The 22,526-nt window shown below is 34.6% G+C and overlaps 2 long non-coding RNA genes across 9 annotated transcripts in view; one reads left to right on the top strand and one right to left on the bottom strand.

Moving 5' to 3' along the window:
• The window catches only part of LOC126947494 (uncharacterized), a 123,002-nt gene that overhangs the window by 64,533 nt on the left and 35,943 nt on the right, over positions 1–22,526 (top strand). Inside the window, exon 4 of the long non-coding RNA XR_007723103.1 lies at positions 14,933–15,042. This is a non-coding gene — a long non-coding RNA (uncharacterized LOC126947494). The remainder of the gene's footprint in view (positions 1–14,932; positions 15,043–22,526) is intronic.
• The window catches only part of LOC126947492 (uncharacterized), a 200,526-nt gene that overhangs the window by 17,956 nt on the left and 160,044 nt on the right, over positions 1–22,526 (bottom strand). For 4 of the 8 annotated variants that reach the window (XR_007723098.1, XR_007723100.1, XR_007723094.1 and 1 more), the window contains 2 exons: positions 21,095–21,126; positions 20,244–20,338 (listed from right to left, as the gene is read on the bottom strand). This is a non-coding gene — a long non-coding RNA (uncharacterized LOC126947492). Of the gene's footprint in view, positions 1–15,409; positions 17,936–20,243; positions 20,339–21,094; positions 21,127–22,526 lie in introns of those variants that run through there. The other 4 variants (XR_007723096.1, XR_007723097.1, XR_007723099.1 and 1 more) reach the window with 4 other exon arrangements.

A 22,526-nucleotide genomic window follows, 5' to 3' on the forward strand; every position in this document is an offset into this window, starting at 1 on the left:
CTAAGAGGCAGGTATTATTATTCTCATTTATCAAATGTGAAAACTGAAGTGCAGAGAGGTCAAGCAACTTATTCAAAGTCACACAGCTAGTAGATGATGAAGAATAGACATGAGCCAAGGCAGTTTAGCTTTGCCCTTAATCAACCTACTCTATTACATCTCAGTAAGTATAAAGCATAGGAGAACAATAATACATAATTATGATAAGATTTCTTACAGCAATTTCAAGTGCAGCTTCAGAAAATAAAAACATAGTAACCCAGTGGGCAAGAGAAAAGATGGGAAAAAGAGAGAAGGGAAATTTAAAAAATGTTTTTTTATCTTGAGTAGTAATATACAGATATGGATTAAATTTGACTATATTTTTTAAACTATAATGTTGGTTATATTTTAATATTTAATAATAAAGTTGGTTATAGTTGTATGTTTTGTGGAAAACCAATGAAAATATTAATTGAAACCTATTGACTATAAAGATGTAAACTGTAGCATCAGTGCTCAACTAAATGGTGGTGATGGTGTGCTAAAGAGAATGCATCTGAGACATTATTTAGATTTTGTCGTGCCTCTTTTTCTATCTTAGCACTCTATCCTTCTCAACAATTTTGGGAGCTTATCAATGTTTTTTTCATTAATGCTTTTTCTGCTCAGATTATTAGAGTTTGTTTCTGCTGTTTGCAAATAACGACCCTAATTAGTGCAATTTCTAAAACTGTAGAGAAAAAAAAAAAAAAAACGAGAAAAAATAAAAATTAAAAAAAAAAATCTAAAAGAAGGTGAAAAAAGAAACAAAGATGGAGAATCAAAAAACACAAGATAATATAGCAGAAATATGTCCAAATACATCAGTAACAATAAATGTGACTGGGTTAAACCTAGCCTTTCCTTAAAAGTCTAAGACTTTTTTTAAAGGCCAAGACTCAAAGAATCTTTCAAAAGTTAACTTTATGCTATTTTTATTTACAAGAATTTGACCAAAAAAATATGCAATTTAATGTAAAGAAATGAAAACATATATTCCAGAAAAATTATAATTTAGAGTTCAGCATTCTTAGTTGCTTTCTAAAAGCAATAAACTTATTTTTCATTCCTTTTCACCTCTACCTACATTTTTGCATACAACATTGAATCATTATTCCAATTATTTATATCTGATAATGAGGCTCCTTGTTTTCTTATCTGGAATGGGAACATTTTTATCCCTAAACTTTCCTGACACCTCAATTAAGTTAAAATGTTAATCCCTATATAGAATAAAACATATCATATTAAGCAAAGAAAACCCTAAAAATGTGAGACTTAGTTGAACTCAGAATCCTCTCATCTTAGACCTTCCATTGTGGAGTTCAGGCAAAAGAGAGTTGACATTATGTCAACAGAGCATAGGAAGTAGAATATGGAACCAAAAACTAGAGAGACCTGGGTTTAAATCCAAGCTTTGCCACTGACTAGGTATGTGACATTGAATAAAGCTTTTGATTTTGCTGAGCCTAAGTTTCCTATGCACAAAATAGATATGAACATCTCTATTTGTAGGGATTTTATAAAGATTTAATTAGATAATTAATCAAAACAGTTGTTCTCAACCTAATTGGAATCACCTTGGGAACTTTAGCAAGTAATGTTGGCTGGGTCCCTTCCCTAGAGTTTCTGGATGTAATTGATCTGGAATATAACCTGGGCTTTCAGTTTTTCAAAAGCTACCCATATTATTGTAATGTACAGCTAAAGTTGAGAAACACTGATCTAAACATATAGTCTAGTTTATTAAATAGTATATAGAAAGCATGACAAAATTATTACTAGGAAGATGATGAGGAGGATAATGATGATGATGATAATGATGATGAAAAAGATGATACATTTCAGCTATACATTTCTGGTATTGAAGTTGGCCTAGTGTGATTATTCTTCTACAGAACTCAAGAGAAAAAGAAGTGGTATGGTTTGAATCTGTGTCCCCACCCAAATCTCAAGTTCAATTGTAATCCCTAGTATTGGAATTAGGCCTGGTGGGAGGCGATTGGATCATGGAGGTGGATCCTTCATGAATGGTTGAGCACCATCCCTTTGGTCAATGAAATGTGAGTAGAATAGATATCAATTCTAGATGGTAGCCTTTAAAAGCCTTAGACCTTTGGTGTTACTATAACAATATACCATAGACTGGTTAGTTTGTAAAGAACAGAAATTATTTCATTATGTCCTGATAGAGTTCTCATGAGATCTGGTTGTTTAAATGTGTAGCACCTTCCCCTTCTCTCTCTTCCTACTGTTCCAGCCGTGTGAAGATGCCTGCTCTGACTTTGCCTTCTGCCATGATTCAAAACTCCCTGAGGCCTCCCCAAAAGCAGATACTGCTATGCTTCCCATACAGCCTGTGGAATCATGAATCAATTAAACCTCTTTACTTGTAGACTACCCAGTCTCATGTATTTTTATATAACAATGTGAGAATGAACTAACATAAGAAGTCACTTAGTATGGAGATTGCCAGAAACTTCATAGTAATACATGTATACTATTTTCATAGCTTTTAATTTCCAATCCTATACAAACTATGAAATAAATATTACAATGTTTTTTGGAGTGAAAAACACTCATAGAGTTTAATTGTTTTACAAATGATAGGTTAGGGAGCTAAACCAGAATGCAAATTTTAATCTATTTATCCCAACTTCAGTACTATTTCTATTATGTCACAGTTGTCCACAGTGGACAAAAGTAAACAGTTCAGCTTCTTCATAAACTGAATTTAGAAAAAAATTTCTAAGTCTGGAAAATACTCCAGAAATCACATGATGACTAGAGCAAAGGGTTAAATTGCTTCAGCCACTAAAGATCTCATTAGCATATGAGTGGTTTGAAGCTAAAGACTATTTTTTGTTTGTCATTATATCCCTAGTGACTTGCATAGTACTTGGCACTTAATAGGAGCTCAATAAATATCTGTTGGATGGATACTCAAAGGCTCTAAAATGAATCATTTTTAGCAATTTAATGAAAGTTTTTTTAAAAAGGTATTAATATCTGAAAATAAAAACTCCAAATTCTTACTTTCAGTGAAAATTAATGACCATAAGGATTTATTCCATGTATATCAATCCAAGAAAGTACTTGGAGCAGAAAACAGAAGTTACCATGGACCCTCTGTCTGTACATATATACACATACATATGCATATATATGTATAAACTAATTCAAAGATACTATTTAATATATACAGACATTGCCTATATACTGATTTTTAAATTACTTTACAAATTTTTCATTTTATCAGCAGAATAAGTCTATGATGCTTTCCCTCGGTTTCAACTAAGATTGAAACTGGATATGTAAGTATTTTTTAACTTCAAATACCATAAGATTACCTAAGATTTTGCCTACAAATAGAAAGTAAAAAATCATTATTACTGCTAACAAAGATGAAGTATAAAAATGTGAAATGGCTAAGATTAGAAAAAATTTTTAATGAAAGTGTAAGTAAGAAACAAACATTATTATGCAGAAAATAGTTTTCTATCTAAAATAAATTATTAATAATGGTTCTTTGGCATATTATTGAGTCACCATAATATTAAATGTATAGTAGAAGAGTTTACTGTGTAAATATTAAAATGTATAACATATAGAACAATAATTGTACGTCATTAAGCTAGTGTCATTCTTTTATTTATTTTTTAGCTAGTGTTACTGATACAAAGCATTTAGGTGATGGCCATGTATGTTCCTTTTTTTTTTTTTTTTTTTTTTTTTTGAGACGGAGTCTCACGCTGTTGCCCAGGCTGGAGTGCAGTGGCACGATCTCGGCTCACTGCAAGCTCCGCCTCCCGGGTTCCCGCCATTCTCCTGCCTCAGCCTCCTGAGTAGCTGGGACTACAGGCGCCCGCCACCGCGCCCGGCTAATTTTTTGTATTTTTAGTAGAGACGGGGTTTCACTGTGGTCTCGATCTCCTGACCTTGTGATCCGCCCGCCTCGGCCTCCCAAAGTGCTGGGATTACAGGCTTGAGCCACCGCGCCCGGCCTGTTACTTTAAGATAGAAGAATGTGCACATCATTTCCTGGTGAATAGTAATATAAGAATTCAGATAGTTTTGAAATCATATTTCAGAATATAGTAATACTGTTTTCTGAGGGGCAAGGGGCAGGGCAGGGGGAATCATGTTCTGTCCTCCACTTAGAGACAGGCATTTAGTAGTAACATGGAAAGTTCACATGATATCCCACAATTTAAGAGGTCACATGATTTCAAAGTCTCTGGCCCTTAGGGAACTCAGGTAAGGGTTGGTGTAAAAGCAGGATTAAGCTTGACTTGAAGGCAGTAAATAATTGGATTGGGAAAGGAAAATGGGTTGGAAATTCCAAGCAGTAGAAAAACATGCTCAAAAGTAACTCTAAGTTATAGAGAGAAACATCAAAGAGGTCTAGTAAAGAGTGGAAGACAGACTTGGAAGTATTAGAATCGGAAAGAGGATTTTGAACAGAAACTTCCAGAGTCAATTTTATCCCAATTGCCAATTAGCAACCTGTATCACAGGGGATAGACTACGTTATGAAGAGGTTTAAAACAAAAATGTTAGTTCCTTAAAATAAAACTTTTTTTGCGGGTTCTTGCTACATGTTCATCTCAGGTTGGTGAGGGGTCTACTTCATGTTGTCCTCAATCAGGGATGCAGCCTGAACCATCAGAAACGTTTCCACCATCTAAAATGTCACCGTGGAAGGGGGACAGGGAAGAGATATGCATACACAGGCTCCGCTATGGTTTGAATGTTTTTGTTTCTCCCTAAATTTATGTTGAAACTTAATCCTCAATATGACGGCATTAAGAGGTGAGGCCTTTTGGGAGGTGATTAGGCCATGGCAGCTCCATGTTCATGAAGGGATCAGGGCTTGCAGGGGCTAGTCCATTCCCCTATTTTGCCATTCTGCCTTGCCCCATGTGTGGACACAAGGTTCACCCTTCTACCACGTGAAGATACAGCAAGAAGTTCCTCCTCAGATATCAGACTTGCTGGTGCCTTGATCTTGGACTTTCCAGCCTCCAGAACTGCTTGAAAATAATTTCTGTTCTTTATAAACTAACCAGTCTATGGTATATTGTTACAGTAACACCGAAGGTCCAAGGCTTTTAAAGGCTACCATCTATAAGTGATATCTATTCCCACATTTCATTGACCAAAACAAATTACACTATTATATCCAATTTCACAGAAGTAGGGAAAAGTAACCATATCATGTGCCTAGAGGAAGGAGAACTGGAAATACTGATGGAGAGCCCTAATGACCACTTAGAATGTCTGATGCTTTTACATATTATGTAATTAAACATTTGTTCTGGAAAAACACTTGGTTGTAGAATGCAAAATACAAGAAAGGGATACATCTGGAGATAGGGAAGCCTATTATTACAACTGTCTAGGTGTAGCAATAAAAATCCAAACTGGGGAAAAGAAAGGAAGCACCACAGTGAGAGATATTATGGAGGAATAAATGTGAAAAATCTGTTAATTGACAGGCATAAGGGAAAATAAAATTGTGAAGATGATTAAGAGATTTCAAGCCTCGATAAAAGATGTTTCTTTTTAAAATAAAGTTCAAGGAGGCCACTTTGAGGAAAAGATGAGTTTAGTTTCATACATAAGTACTGTCAGATGGAAGAATAAGAATGAAGGAAGATTGGGCTCCTGGAGAATTTGAGGTGCAATGTGTTCTCATTGGAGGTGTCAGCTGATCCTGTGTGAAGTTATGAATACCAGATGACTCTTCAGAGTGGTCCTGCTTTAGAGTGAGAAGACTGGCCCTTTAAACCTGTAAGGGGGATGCCCATGGTCAAAGTGGCTCTCCTGGCTGAGACAATTCCTGAAGAGGGCTAACTGTCTGTGCACATCATAGCATCTGCTGCAATTACTGATGCCTACATTTAACATATGTGAAGACGAGAGAAAACTTCAGAAAAAAAGATGTTCAGAATACCTAAAGGAAATATAAATATTTTGTGAGGTAAACTATTTTCTTAGGATTGGTATTCCCATAGGTTAACCTTTCACTTATCTGAGCTGACCCTATGTATAATTCACAAGCATGATATTCCTGGGGGAAAAATCATAAACCATGGCCTCCATGTCAAGCAGCTTGAAAAGTACACAGGGATTCAAGCTATCAGAACTCTTGTTATCTTAATAGCTCATTCAGGTTTCACCTCTGAGATTTTAATCAAGCACCTGTGCTATGTGGAGAATGGCAAGCTGGTCATAGCAAAATCTGGAGTAGACAGTTTCATTTCTGGAGTGATTTAATTAGTATCTGGCATTTCACATTAATTGGAAGTTCAGACAATGAGGCATTGTTTAAAGCAGTGAGAAATCTTTGGCATAATTATTCAAATATTAGGTGTGCTTATCATTGCACAAGGGTGGAGATCAAAAACACAGAGGCAAGATTTGTTTTAAGATTAAGGGAGAAGAAGTACAGCCTGGTGGCTATATTTCATAATAATGTATTACATATTAAAGTTTACTAAGAGAGTAGATCTTAAGTATTTTCACCACACACACAAAAGATAACTCTGTGAAATGATAGATTTATTAATTAGCTTGATTGTGCTAACAGTTTCTCAATGCATATGTATATCAAAACACCACATTATATACATTAAATATATTGTTTATTTTTCAATTATACCCCAATAAAGTTGGAAAATACAATAAAGAGAGAAGGATGTGTTAGGTAATTGCCATATTAAGAGACATAAATCTAAACAAAAAAGAAGAAAAATGTTATTCTAAAAAATATCAAACCAGCTTGTATTATTTGTCTCTTTCTATAAAATTTTGTTTACATGTATGTATCAAGTAGGAAAAACATATATGAATATCTCCTAGTATATAGGGTATCTATGATGTATGAAGTGAAGAACAGCAAAAGCAAGCTGAAAGGAAATGTATATATTATTTTATTCTACTATTTGAAAATAAAATAACCAATCAACCAACCAAAAACTCCATTTTTTTCACTTATATGCCTTGTATTCATTTGTGTGAACATAGAAGAGTAAACTTGGTAATCTTATGAAAATGGGGGTGAAAACGATGTGATAATTGGCATTTTAATCACATTGCTGTTGCATATTATTTCATCAGTTACAACACAGAAGTATACATTTTCTAATTTGAAAAACATCATATAAAGAAATTCATGCAAATTTTAAAAAGATAGAATGATGCCTGAAGCCTATTCTGAAAGCTGAATTTTAGAACAACTTTCTAAAAGCAAACTGGACAGCCATTGAGAAGAACTAAACACCTTGCAGGAGTTTGACATCCAGAAAGAAACACGCATATACGGTACAGGAATAAATAAGGGTTCTTTTGTCTACAGCAATCAAGTCAGTCTTGGTCTAAGGTAGCAATCTGAGCTAATCAGCCTGTCCTATCCATATAGGGCCATTCAGAATAGATAGATTTGTCTTACCCAAAGTGGTGAAATGAAAAGAGGAAATAAAGATTGATTTTATGAATTGCCAGGGTTAGTTTTGGTAGAAAGAATTTGTTTAGATGTTGCCTTATCAAGTTATTTGGTTCAATAAGTGTTGCTCCGTAAGAGTTGCTTAAAAATTTTTGAAACATTGTAAGGTTATTACAAAAATATAAAGCAGAAGCTTTTTCAGATTGGGAGCTATGACAGCAGAGGAAAATCATAATTGGAAGCAGATTAAGGAAAGATACTGGATTAACTGACGATTTACAGTAGACTAAAAGATGCTAGAAGTCACTATTAAAATTCCACAAGTGGATCCCATTTTGGAAGTGGAAAAATTGAGCATTATAAAGGTGTCTGAATTATGAATTATAGCAAAATTATAAAGTAGAATAAATTAAAATCAAATAGAACACATACATAAAGATGCCACTAAATTTCTCTCTGTTCAGAAAATTTAAACTTTGTAATAATATTTTAAAATGTCTCCAAATGTTAGCTTTTATAGCTTACAGATTAATTGAAAGTTTTCTTTCAAAAATGAATTGTGTGTAATCATGTCCCTTAGAGCTTTCTGCATCAAAAATATCTACTAAATTCAGCGCTATCTTATTTATCTGGCTCCTACATAGCCAGGTCTCCAGTTTTTCTGGATGGATTTAGTGTACAAGTAAACCTATTTTCTTAAAAATGAGGCCAAAACATAAGAAGAAAATTCTATTAGGGAAAAGCACCTATAATCTTAGCTGAATGATCTAAAAAAAATTACATCCACTTTTCATGAAATGAAAACCACAGGACTTCATAAATTCTTCCTTTGTAGAGGACAACTTGGTGTATCTGAAAGCATGTTCTGTCTGTACAATATATAAAAACAACTCAGAACAGCCTGGGCAACTCAGTTAAGGCGAGAAGAGATCCCACTGTGCAAACTTAAGTCCTGTGCAGACAATTCCGAGATTATTTATTGCACATTGGTGTTACAGGGAATGAAAGCGACTAATTGTGCATAATCATTTTTCAAATGCCTTCCACATCAAATATATCCACTAAATTCAGCACTACATGATTTTTTGTTGCTACCAACCTACCCAAGTGTCTACATTATGTGGATTGATTGTAGGTGCAACCCTCTGAGTTCTGCACTGTGCCAATCACTATGCTAAGCACCTTCACACACATCATAATACAGTAGATAGCACAGTCCTCCCCTATAGGCTTCATTCTCCCCATTTTATAGATGAGTAAGCTGAAGGCAACAAATATTAAGCAACTTTTCCAAGGTCATAGAACTGTTGAGTGACTAGATTAGGTTTTGAGCCTTAGTAAGTGTGCTTCCAATGCCCAGATTATTTCTACTGTATTATGCTGTCTCTAGGAGGTTATAATTCAAGGTGCCTCTTCTTTTTTGCATTAAAAATATCAAAATGATTAGGCTAAACTCTTTAGCTTTCTTTTATTTCTACTCAGGAGAAGGATGGACTAATGAGCTAGAGTGACCAGTTAATGAAACCACTGGTGATTTAATGAAGACACCGCTGAGACATTTTACAGAATGACCAAATTCACTATATTTCATTACATTTAAAAAACTCTATAAATATGCATGTATACATAATTTTACATAATTATATAAGTGGAATCCCCCTTCTCATCAGCCACTACCAGACACTCATCTTCACCTAGGAACTTCCTCCACATTCACCCTACATTTGGACATTTGTTGTTGGTTTTCGAGGTACAACATTTTTTTTTATATTCCTCTGTTTTCCTTCTCATCTTCTCCCCAGGGAACAATGCCCATGTAAATAATCTACTACATATCTATTTATAGCTTTTCATATTCATATCATTATATGAAACATACATATATGAATATTCATATCCAACGTTACTTATAATATCTATAAATATAAGAAGTTATGTTCTTCTTTTGTAAATATTAGTTCATAGCATGCCTACTTTTCTTCATTCTACATTTTTTAATCAATAATACCTAGGACATGATTGGGCATGGTGGCTGATGCCTGTAATCTCAGCACTTTGGGAAGATTAGGTGAGAGGATGGCTTGAGGGCAGAAGTTTGAGATCAGCCTAAGCAACATAGCGTGACTGTTTCTATGAAAAAATAAAAATTAGACAGGCCTGGTGGCACCCGCACATATGCAGGAGGCTGAGGTGGGGGTATCACTTGAGTCCAGAAGACTGAGGCTGCAGTGAGCATGATTGCACCACTGCACTCCAACCTGATGACAGAGAGAGATCCTGTCTCCAAACAAAACAAAATAATAATAAAAAATTAATAATAATATTTAGGGCGAAGCCCTCTACGTCAATTAGTATACTCTCTGAGTCATTATTTTTAGTGTTTTTATTATACTTACCAATGCAGCAATAAATATTCATGTACGTATATTTTTGTTTGCTGATGTTTTTATTTCTATGAAAGAGATTCCCAGGAGTTACATACCTGGAATATAGTATATGTAGTCTTGATTTTAACCAGTGTTATCAAATATTTTACAGGAAGGATGCAATTATTCACATTACCAGATAACAATTGTGAAGAATATCCTTTTCTCTAAATATTCCTGGCAGCACTAGTTAAGTTTTGATGGGAATAAAATGATACAGCACTGTTACTTTAATTTAAATATCCCTTGCTACTATAACATTTGGACATTTTTGACAGCGTTTATTCACATGGATTTAGTTTTTGCTTATTTTCTATGAAATTGTTTACTTTCTTATTTTGTAAGTTTTTAAATATGGTTTGGAACCCTTTGTTCAATAAAGATATGTGGAACTGTTTGTTTTCGTTTTATTACAAAAGCCTATCATTTATTTATTATTTCGGGTCTCTGGCCGAAGTTTTAAATTAAATTTAGTCAAGTAAGTCTATCTTTCCTTTTAAAAGTGTTTGGATCTTCTGCCTTGGTTAAAAGTTTCTCCTGATCCTATATTGTCAATATTATCACTTGCATGTCCTCTGAGATTATTGTTGCCTTATAGTTTTCTATTTAGATACTTAATTTAACCTAGCATTTCAGAATTATATAGAATTTTTTCTAGATAGATAACAATTTGCTGCTATCATTTATTAAATTCATCATCCTTTCCTGCTTAACTGAAATGTTAACCTTTGTTGTACGTTAAATTCATAAACATTCTGGTGATGAGGATGCAGGAAAACACTACCCACCCCCGAAATATGATACCTCGGAAATTGAGAAAACAGCAGAAGTAGGAAGGCCGCTCTCATCTTCCCCTCACCTTTCACCCCTGAAGCAAGCCAGAAAACCTAGAAGGTCACTTTCTGATCTTTTCCCTCCTTTCTCTCCAAAGACTCTCTTATGACAAGTGTCCTTCCTGATACCTGGATAAGAGAAATGTCATACAGAGACGCCAAGAATCTGGACAGACTTTTGTTACTCCCAGTGTATTACCATTAGATCACACTCCCTTTTGTCCACACATCTACACAACTGCCTGCTCTTCATCAAACCTGAGCATAAAAATATACCTTTTCTCTGTTTCTTTGGGTCTTCATTTCTGATGTCTCCTATGTCACATAAACTTATATTAAATATATTTGTATGCTTTTCATATCTGTCCTTTATAATAGGGGTCTCAGCCATGAACCTAGCGATGGGTGAGGAAAGAAATGTTTTCTCTCCTACACTGGCATCCCTTCCTGGAAACTTTACATCTTATAATTTAGAATTCCATATTATCCAAGAAGCACAGTGGCACCAATTTTTTAAAAAACTTTATTGCTTATCAAATGTAAATTGAGTATAAGATGGAATAAGAACTTTGAAAATAAAAGAGCGTGGTAATTCCTATCCCAAAGGGACTTATCAGTTATTAGAAAGTAATAGGACGATATGGGATGTACACAAAAAGTGTTAATCAACATTACCATGTCAGATCTATGAGGTCTATTATGACAAGACAAAACTATGGGAGAAGCAGTTGATGATGTGTGGTTTCATATCAGAAGGAATGAAAACAGTGTAGCCTGCAATGTGCAGAATAAACTTTGGTGGAAGGGGGCAGACATAGCCCTTAAAATGAAATTAGATCATTAACACCAGAATTTAGAAGCTCTGAATATTTCAGCATCCAAACAGAATTTCCAAAGTTTGTTTATATAGAAAAAAAAGAAAATATTAGTTGACAATACCACACACAATAACTTATATCAACTACCAATGAAAAATGCACAACGTAAAAATAATATGCAACAGCGATTGCTTAATATTTCACATTTTGATCTTAAATATATTTTTCATACTTTTTTGAATTATGATATTGCCTTAAAATTCTATTTTATAACATTTAAAAACAATCATCTAAGGTAAGTGTAGACATCTCTTTGAATAGTGAGATCCAGCTAGTTTCTATCCATTAATTCATGTAAAATTCCTGTAATATATGAAAATAGGAGAAGACAGGACCCAAGTTTTGTTTTTGTTTTTGTTTCTCTTCGCTTGTGATGTGTGAAGACTGCTGCCAATTGGTAGTAGGGGTACTCCATCATTATATCATTAATAGATCTCACCAGAACAAGGTTTCATTACTGTGGATATTGGATAAGGCTCTGCCAGAAGGCTTTCAATACCCTAAGGATAAGATGTGCTAAGTCCCCAAATTAGGTGCAGCCGTCTTTGGGCAAGAATTTGAGGTTTGCAGGGATGTTTATGCTGGGGTTTGAGAAGCCTTGATCAAGATATTTCCCTAGGGTGACAAATCCATAATTGCACTTATCAGCTTTAGGCTGCCTTGATTAATGCAACCTTCTGTGATTTATCACCCAGAATATTTTTAAACAGGTGCTCTCTCTTCATTGTAATAGACTGGAGTTTTTCAGAAGTGACAACAGAGGCTTCTTTTATTTATTTGTTTTGTGAAATTCAATGAGAACACATTACAAGCAAAAATACCCAGTCATTTTGTAGAGACCTGAGGTTAGTGTAGTTAGTTTTGTAGAGGCCTGGGGTTAGAGAGTTAGTTGACGTCAGCCTGTGATGATTTCTATCTGACTTTCTTGACCCTTTAAAAAGAAGTTGTTGCTTTTTAAAATGTTACTCCCTACCTCCAGACACCTAACATTCATAGCATACTGTCTTGGATCCCAGATCTTCTTATCCTTGGAGAATCTCGAAACTAGCTGCCTTCTATATAAGAATCAAATATAGCATACCAAAGAGCCTTGACAGAAAAATCACTCACTACACACACACACACACACACACACACACACACACACACACACGCAACATTGGCCATACTTTATGAGAACTTTTAAACGATGAAAAAATATGTTAGAAATCTAAAGTTAACTTGCGCAAGTGGTATACAGCTATGCACACCAATTTTACCATTTTAGTGTTTAGAGTAGTCTGGACCCAGCTGGAGTAACAAATTCTTTTCACTACTTTAAAGTTGTGCCAAACATATTTCTATAGGGAAGCAGTACATCACAGTGGATCAGAATGTAGTCCCTCAGTGTCAACATCTCGAAATGTAAACCTGGCCTCACCACTTACTAGCTGTATGACCTTGGAAAAAATTAATTAACCTCTCTGTGACCAAATTTTCTCATTTGTGGAGTTGAAAACTACCTACTTCACAGGACTATTATGAGGATTGAATCACATAAAGTATGTGGAAAGATCTACATATTTTAATTAAAAGAAAAGCACTATTTAACTTATTAAGGGACTACAGATTGTCTTAAGTCAAGAGCACCTTCTATTTTTAAAGATCAGCTTACTTAGGTTCTTATCTATTTATTAAAACACATGAGATGGACAACACTTACCAGTACTTTGAGGAACCCACAAACTGGGAGTAAATAAAATTTTTTTTTCAAACATCTGGTCTGTTTAACCTAGGCTGCTGTCTCATTAGATATACTGGTTTCTCACTATGAAAGAGTAAGTTTAGAATGAGCTGGAAATTCACTATTTGAAAATCTATATACCTCATCTTGTGTTTCCTTCCAGAGAAACAGAAAAAAAAGAGAGAGAGAGAGAGAGAGAGTAAAGATAATGGGTGAGTAACGCATGAAGTAAAATCTAAGACTTCCGGAAAGCCCTGTGAGCTAAGCAAAGATGAAAGTATTTTCTGGTTGTGAGGGAAGAATGTGAGTGCTTAATGGCTCAAGTTGCCCACAGATTCCTGGGATAGTGTGGGATATCAATCTACTTTGTTTAATTCTGTAGAACTGTTACTCCCAAACCTAGCAGCATGTCAGAATCTTTTTGAAGAGTGTCTTTAAAACGTACAGATTCTTGAACCCTGTCCAGGCCAATAGAATCAGTATCTCCAATGATATAGCCCTGAAATATATGTTTTAAAAAAGTTTTTATAGTAGTTCTTATAGACAACTATATTCGATAATGAAGAACCAGAGATTTTTAAAATAAACTTTTGTTTTTACATTGGAATCAGTTTGGATGACACTACTGAGTTCTCATATACCTTGACTCATTTGCCCTTATTGTTAACGTTTTATATAATAATCATGGCACACATATCAAAACCAGAAAATTAACACTGGCAAATTACTAATGTATTTTTTATATTTCTGAGTCCATTACAGGATTCTATAACACTTTTAATTGTCATGCCTCCTTAGTCTCCTCTGGCCTGTGGCAGTTTCTCAGTTTTTCAAAACTTTGAGAACTTTGAAGCCTGTCCTCAATGTAGATTTTCCTCTTTTTTAGACTGAGGTATTTGTTTTGGAAACGAGTGCCATAGAGGCAAAGTGCCCCTTTCTCATATCTTATTAGAGAGTACATGATACCAACATAACATCACTGGTGGTATTAACCTCCATCATTTGATTAAGGCAGTGTCCACCAGATCACTCCTCTGTTAGGTTACTATTTTTCCATTCTCATACTCTGTTCATTAGAAATGTCTTTAAATCTAGTCAAGGGTTGGCTGTATGCGTGTTGAAGGGGTGGTGTGGAAAGATGAATCAAGCTCCACTTCCTGGAGGAAGGAGTGTAAGTGAAGGTTTATGATCAAAGTAGTACTTCCAGAAAACTGGGTTAATTAGGTACATTGGGGGAAGGAGACTATTGGTTGGGAAACCAGTGGCAAAACTCAAACCAGAGGAAATGAGGACCTGAACAAAAGCAAAGGCATTGATGAAAAGGAACATATATCTTAAAAATATTGTGGAAGCGAAAGAAACCATGGTTACTGATTAGACATGTGGGAGAGAGAGACAAATATATATTTGCCAGATATACTCAGGTTTTGATCCTGAGTAACTTAGAAAAGGGTAATGCAGTGAAGAACAGAGAAAGAGGATACCTTTGGTTGGGACATACAGAATTCAAAGGCTTGTGGACATCAAGGTAGACATGTTGAACAAGCAGTTAGAAATTGAATCACAAAACAATTTACCTCCTTGTGAATTATGCTATCTTCCAGGGTCCATTATACAGCACAAGGCTGCCTCTCCTGCTCTCCAGTCATACTTCCAAGAAAACTGCTCACTCTCAGAACCAAGGTTCAATTTATACGTTGTGGTTTGGGTAGAGGTAAGAGGAAACACCCTCAAATAGATTTGGATCATTCCAGATGTCCTATAAATGAAATTTGACATTTGCTCAATTATCACCATCTCACTGTAAAAGCAATGAATCTACCTTCATTGTGAAGATTTGGGGACTAGAATTAATGAGTACAGTAACCTTATGGATAGAACCTTCAGAGTTTTTCATTATCTATGTGAAGAGATAATTCTAAGATATTTGAGATCTAGTATCTGTCAGCTTGGGAACTCGTGTGTAGTCCCAAGACTAGACAAGGAAACCCTTATTAGTATTTTTATTTTCCATTTCAAATAAAAATGGTATGTGTTAAAAAAAAAACTGAGCTGGTTCAAGCTGTAAAGCATGTCTTAATTATATGTTTGGTAATACCTGAAAGCCAGAAGATTCCCAGAAAAAAAGAAAAAAAGGGTTGATTAAGTATCTTCCCCTTTTGAGGGTAGATAGAAAGAATAAAAGGAATTTCAAAGTCTCAGGTTGTTAGGAAGCTGCAAAGGTGATTTCTTTTTCTCCATTCCTTCACCTTAGCAAGGTGATAAGGCAGATGAGGGGAAGTAGGAGGCACAGGACCATGAAAATGGACCCAAGGTGATGGGGCTTTGTTCTCTTATAAATGGTCATCCTTCCAGGATATCCTTTCTCGCAGGCTGCTTCAGCATCTACTGACTGATCTCTGAAATTCGTTTCTCTCATTTCACCTTCATAGCTCAGAGTTTGTAATCCATCCATTTTGTGCTGTTAATGATAAACCACTTGTAAAGATCAGTTTAATTTCTAATATAAATAATACAAAATAAGAGATGAAAATATTAGGTACACAGACTTTAAGAAATTTAAAAAAAAATTTTTCCCTCTCATTTTTTTTTGTTGTTTAAAACAAACCTTTTTCACTTCTTCCTCTCTTTTCCTCATTTATCATCTTATTTCTTATTTACAGTTTTACTTGTTTGTGATAGTGGCAGGATAATATTAATTTCAAAATCCTTAGAAACATAATTTGTTGAATCTAAAAGTTAAAGGTGGCTTTGTGCTTAGCTTTTTCCTAGAAAGATCTAATATTAAAATGTGACTTGCTATTATAAACCTTTTAGTGTAAATTATGAGCTTTAAAAAGAAATGAGAAAGCCTTCCTGAGAAAATGGTCTTTATCATGCTATATCCTACGAGCATCCTGTGGCCACTCAGCACTCACATTCTCTTTTACCAACCTATCTCTGTTTCCCTTTCATTATTATGCTCTCACCTTCACTCTGCTGAATATTGCTTTCTTGTCCAATCACCAACAAACACTTATCTTTGCCTGGAAACCTCTTCCATATTTGTTTTTCAACACTCAGAGCTTCACATTTTATGTTTTTCTCATACTTCTCATTTTTATTTTCACTTACATTTTGCCTTTTCCCTCCCCCTTTCTGGGATGATTATTAAAGCATGACTCTGCCCTTACTCAGCTGTTGAGCATAACCTACCACCCATTTTTCCTAAAACATTTAGTGGTGATTTAAAAAGAATAAAACAATAGGAAAATAGATTGAGGATACATAGTTCTTTCAATCTAGACCTGTGATTTTCAACCATTTTGCAGTCATGGGCTGCTTTGAGAATCTGCTTAAAACTAGGAACATTTCGCCAGAAAGATTCACACAATTGCATAACACTTACTGCTGTAGTCTGTTTTGTGTTGCTGTAAAAGAATACCACAGACTGCACAATTTATAAACAATAGAGTTTATTTAGTTCACAGCTCTAGAGACTGGAAAGTCCAAGAGCAGGGTGCTGCATCTGTTGAGAGCCTTCATGCTGTGTCATCCCTCCGGGCCTAATCACCTTGTAACAGTCCTATCTCTCAATATCATCACAATGGCAATTACATTTCAACACTAGTTTTGGAGGGGACATTCAAACCATGGCATATATCAATCTAGGTACACAGATTCCCTGAAACAAGGTGAGTCACTGCTTTTCCAAGTAAGCTAAATTATATCTTACATGAAAATGGTCAATTAGAAATCACTGTCCTTGAACAGCATTATTTGGGTGATTCTAGAACTATTCCTAAGGAACTGTTCCCTAATGTTAAGCCCACAAAGCATAATGGGATACATTTCAAGAAGCACATCCAAGAAATTCATTATTTTATTAAAGGAAGATACATTGTTCAGCAGTTTGTTCACTGATTCACATCACACTAAGCTTCAGAAATCCCTGTGTTTTACTACCAGGAAGCCTGTGCCAGGCACATTCCCACTTCTAGATTCTCCTACCTGACCTTGTCTTCTTTAGAGATGTGCAGGGTTGACACTCATCTCCTCGAGGTGTTTCCTCAACTACAACCCCATAGTTTCTAATATTCTTGTAAAGGTGCTCATCCAAACGCTCCCCTTCTTTCTCATGTGACTCTGTGATGTGTGTTTCTAAAACATCTCTACCAAAGTGCCTATACTTGTAGAGATAGTGAGTGTATGAAGCAGGGGAGGAAAAATTTCTCCTCTACCTTGTTAGGGTTTCTGGCTGGGCCTAAAAATTAAACTGGTCTCAACAGATGAAGAGAAGAAAAGCATACACATTTTATTCAGGAAAATTTTATATGTACATGTGGGTTCTAAGGATATATTAAAGACTGAAAGAAACAGAGCCAAACACTTACATACAGGGTTGAACAAAGAGTAGTAAATTATGAAAATGTAATAAGACAAAGGAATCTGGTCTAAGACAGGTAATAGTGAAGAAGTAACTAGTAACTAGAAAGATAAAGGTTAATTTAACAAGGTTTGTTTGTATAGATTTCTCTTGGTCTCCACTCCCCATCTCTGGAGATGAACATGTCTTAGTTTCTCCAAATGCAGGGAAGACATCATTCACATGTAAGTTTTATTTCCTGCTTTTGAGAAAAAAAGAAGTAAGATCAGAATGCGCTTTTGCATCTACTGTTTTTCAAATTCTTTTAATTCAAAATAATCAATATGCCAGAGTGGCACGTATTGGGGTGGCATATTCTGAGGTTTTTCAATGTCAATCGGGCTTTTAAAACTTCTGTTTTCGTGCAAAAATACACATGAAGTTGGTTTTCTACTCCATTTGATATAAAGATATTATTTTTAAATTCCTTGCCATTGAGGGAAATAGATTGTCCATGAACATACACTATGTCGATCTAGGACTTGCAACATTGGCTGAGTTTTGAGCACTAGAGAAGAAGCCTAGGGTCTATGAATTCCATGGAGATTGAGAAGCTCAGCAATAGAACATTCGCTGCTTAGTCTAACTCTTGTTTTGTAAAGTATCTCTACTATTTGAACATTTTTTTGAAAAAGTTTTTTTGCCTGAAAAAATGCTTCTAGGTCCAGCACCAATTTTGCCTCTTCCATGATCATGACCCATTCTCGAATTCTAATAACCAGGAATTAACTGCAACTTCTCCGGAAAATAAGTCAACTATATTCACCGAGATCATAAAATGTAAAAGAACTGACTGAGAAATGCTAAGTAAAGGGACAGACATTTTTAGAATCCCTATAACGTGCCAGTATGTCCATAAATCATTTTATTTAATGTGGTATTAATTCCATGAGATTTCTACTGTTATTCTCAAATGAAGACACATAAGCCAGATGTTGAATAACCTGCCCTAACACACTGCTAGAAAGTGGCAAAGATAGTTAGAAATTTTTGTTTTTTTAGTTTTAAAATCCGTAAATTTTATTGCATCTAGCTTAATTTTCTGGCCTCTAGAGCAATTGCCTCTCAAAAATGGAGACAAACAAATGAACCCACTTAATTCTCAAAATAGAAATGCTAATGAGTATTGATAATGACTTTGTATTTTAGTATGTTTTCTCAATGAAGAAGTTACTTTGTAAGACAGTATTTATTATTTACGACAAGTTTTCTCGACCTTGTTTTTCATCCATCAAGGAGCGGCATATCACTGAATAAAATGGTAGAATAGAGGACACTTTTGGTTTACAACTTTTATATACAGACCTCTGGGAAGTTACAGAGGTATTGCCAGAGTCTCTAAATCTGTATGTGCATTTTGAATTGTTGGCAAGTTGAATAATGTGTCTCATGGAAACATTAATTTGCATCTAGTCTTTAGAACGTATAAAGAGAATATTCCCGGTTAAGAAATATTTTACTGAATTCAGAGTCATTTTTTACACTTTGAGTATTTTTTAGCTAAATGAATACTTATGTACCTGAAAGCACAGAGATAATCAATAATTTTATTCTATTTTAGAAAGTGGTTTTAGTGCTGATAAAGATTGGGAACTCCTAGAATTTCTTTTTTTTAGAAAAAATAATTGCTCCATGTGGTTTTCAGAAGTAAATTAAATTTACTTTGGCACTGCACTGCATTTTATGTATCTCTGGAAACATTTTGAAGTACATGGTGAATTTAATACCATTTAGTCTTTGGAAATATGATGAGCGGTTCCGTTTCTGATTTTTCGTAATCAGCTGGCCTAGGTATAAGATATTATTGCCTTATAGGGACATCTGCTGGTAGATAAATAAAGATCTGGAACAATAAAATACTGTCTTCTCAGTATTTCCCAGGGCATCCCTCTGAGACTGTAGGCTTGTGTGCATCTGCTTCAGAGAGTGCATGGCTGTTAAAGTTCTGAATATTGTATCATTTCACAGTCCGATCCTTCTGAGGTCACATAAAACTTGCCTTCATTACATATATACTCTGTGCCCACAACAGATTCACACATGTATTAACTTAAAAAAAAAAAAACTGACCACATATTATCCTGGAAACCTCAGACTTTCTGGAAGCTTATGTAGTCTGGGGCAGGTAGCATGATAATTGCCGCACTTGGAGTATACAAACTCCCCACAGTAAGCCGTCATGTGCTCTGTTACCTGCCTTGGCTTATTCAGATATGCATTATCATCTGATACATGCAAAGAAAAAAAAAAGCCACTCTTTCTGTTCCCAAATGCAAAAACAAAAGTAAAATAAATTAAATGATGTTACCAACTTCTTAACCTTAAGGCCTTTAATTTTTTCACAAGGAAAAGTATCTTAATAACTTTATCATTAAGTTGAAATGCTCCTCTTTCACTCAGCTACACAAGATTTTTCAGTAAGAATTAGCTGCACTAATTAATTACTACTTATTACTTCGGAAATAATTACTTGGTGAAAGTAAAGCAACCGGTAGTACTATTTCTACTAACCTTAACCATCACCAGAAGGATGAAATACTTGATTTTCTTTTGGTGTTTTATGGAACAAAGATTACCTTCATACTCCATCTTTGGAAAAGCAGCACTGTATTAAATCACATATTATAGACTTAAAATTAAATTGCCCATAAACGTCAATATTGCCAACAGTACAGAGTAGTAACTTATTCATGCCACTTCTTTAAACTCACCACATATTAATGTGCTAATGTGATGGAAAATAAAGAATCATCATGTGCCTTCCAAATGCTGCTCTCCCTATTGTTTACATATGTATTTTGTAAGTGACTAGAAGACTGTTTCATCAGTTGAGGGATGCCTTGCCAAAAGAAACGACACAATCATTAACTAATTACAACTAAATAATAGCATTGCACATTTTGACAGGTTAACGCATATTCTGTTACAAGTTGGAAACTTGAGAAAGAGAATAATAAAGCTACTACTCTTGCAAAATCCTCAAATGCCAATATGGAAAATAAACTCTTCAAGGATTTTCACCAACCATGTGTTTTTCTTTTTCTTCTTGCCCTCATTGTACAAAAGCAAACAATGTGAAGTTGAGTTAACATTCTAAACTAATTAAGTAAGCAATTAACTTATTTTTACCAATTTTATCCAATTATAAATCAGAGTCTACCCACATTCACAGTTTAAACATACTGAAATAATCATTTTGGGCTCTTTTCCCCTTTATCAATGAAGCAGCAGGATACACATGGGCTCAGATATAAAAATAACAAGGGAAACTAGGAGAGGAAAATTGGTATTTTCAAATGTAATCTAGTTCGTTAAAAATCCAAAAGCAGAACACAAAGATGTGCCTGAAATGGCATATTACCGTAATTGTCTCTGAAGAGCTTCTCAGTTTAACTAAAAAAAAAAAAAAAATTTAGAAGGATTAATAAAAAATTAAATCATCTATTTTATAATTTCTTACAAAATGACTCCAATACTGTAAGCAGAGTGTCTCATTGTTCTCAATCACCCCATACATATTACACCAAAATTCTTCAGAAAAGAAAACAAACAAAAAAAAAATTAGAGAGTGTTTTCTAAGCCCTGTCCTTTAGCAAGTAAATAAGATGGCAATTAAAGAATTGTTCTCCACCCTTGTAGGTACTGAACTATATATAAGTAAGTACTACAGACTGTTAAGCCCCATACAATGTGACTGGAGAAAGGATCACTACATGTCAAGTGGCATGCATTTAAGTATAGAATATCTAGTTGTTGGGGTTTTCCTTTTAATTTACTTATTAGAGCTTGGAAAAATTTTTCCCTTAGTTCTACTATTATAAAATTTCACTAGCAAAGACATAAAGTTGGCCAGTTTGCTACCGCTAGAGTAATGAGTAAAGAGAGTCGACATATCAAAATAAACATTGGGCAAACACAAAACATAAGAAATCAATTACAATATAATCTAAGAAGTAAGTCACTTAAGATATTTTGTCCTTAAGACTTGATATGTCTTAAGATACTATATATCTTCCTTATGCGAGAAAACGGAATCATTACTCAGCATACAACAAAAGAGAATCTAAAAGGAAGGAATGTTAACATAAGAAGATGAAACGAGATCCATATATTAAAGGGTGATATTAGCATTGCAAACCCCCCAAAAATTGTAGAAAAAATTAAATTACTTACCTTTCTAGTTCAGTACAAATGTCCTACAGCTAATTATCATGAGATATTGCCTGGAAATTAACCAGTCATGTTGTGTTTCTATCTCCAGATTTACAATTAGTAATGCTATTAATGTGGTTCCTGTACTTAGCGTTACTAATTATATTGCTATGAACTAATGGTGTTAAAAATAGCAATAGCCATCAACTACCAATTAATGCTTAATGAGAGCATATAAACCCTGGCATTGTAATGAATTTCAAAATTATTGTTGCTTGTATTCCTTTTGCAATTGTGCAAAAATGGGTGTAACCAGTAACCACTGAAGTAGGGCATTGATTGAAAGCATAGTTACCACATCATTGCAGGAAAATCAAGAGAAGAAATAAATGGCTCCTTTAAGGAATATACATGTTTCCTTTTAATCTTACAATTCAACACATAGATTTTGGGAAAGATTCTGTTCTAGTTACACATATAAAAACACAACTGAAGCATGATTTGTAAAGATGTTTCAAACTCATGAATAAAATAGGACATTTTTTAAAACTTTGGAAGACGAGTTTCTATAAAAGAACCAGTGAACAAATCATTTATCCTAGAATTTACATAGGGTATAATATCTCAGAAGTTCAGACAGA

Source organism: Macaca thibetana, chromosome 2, assembly GCF_024542745.1.
Source record: "Macaca thibetana thibetana isolate TM-01 chromosome 2, ASM2454274v1, whole genome shotgun sequence".
Taxonomy (NCBI): Eukaryota; Metazoa; Chordata; class Mammalia; order Primates; family Cercopithecidae; genus Macaca; species Macaca thibetana.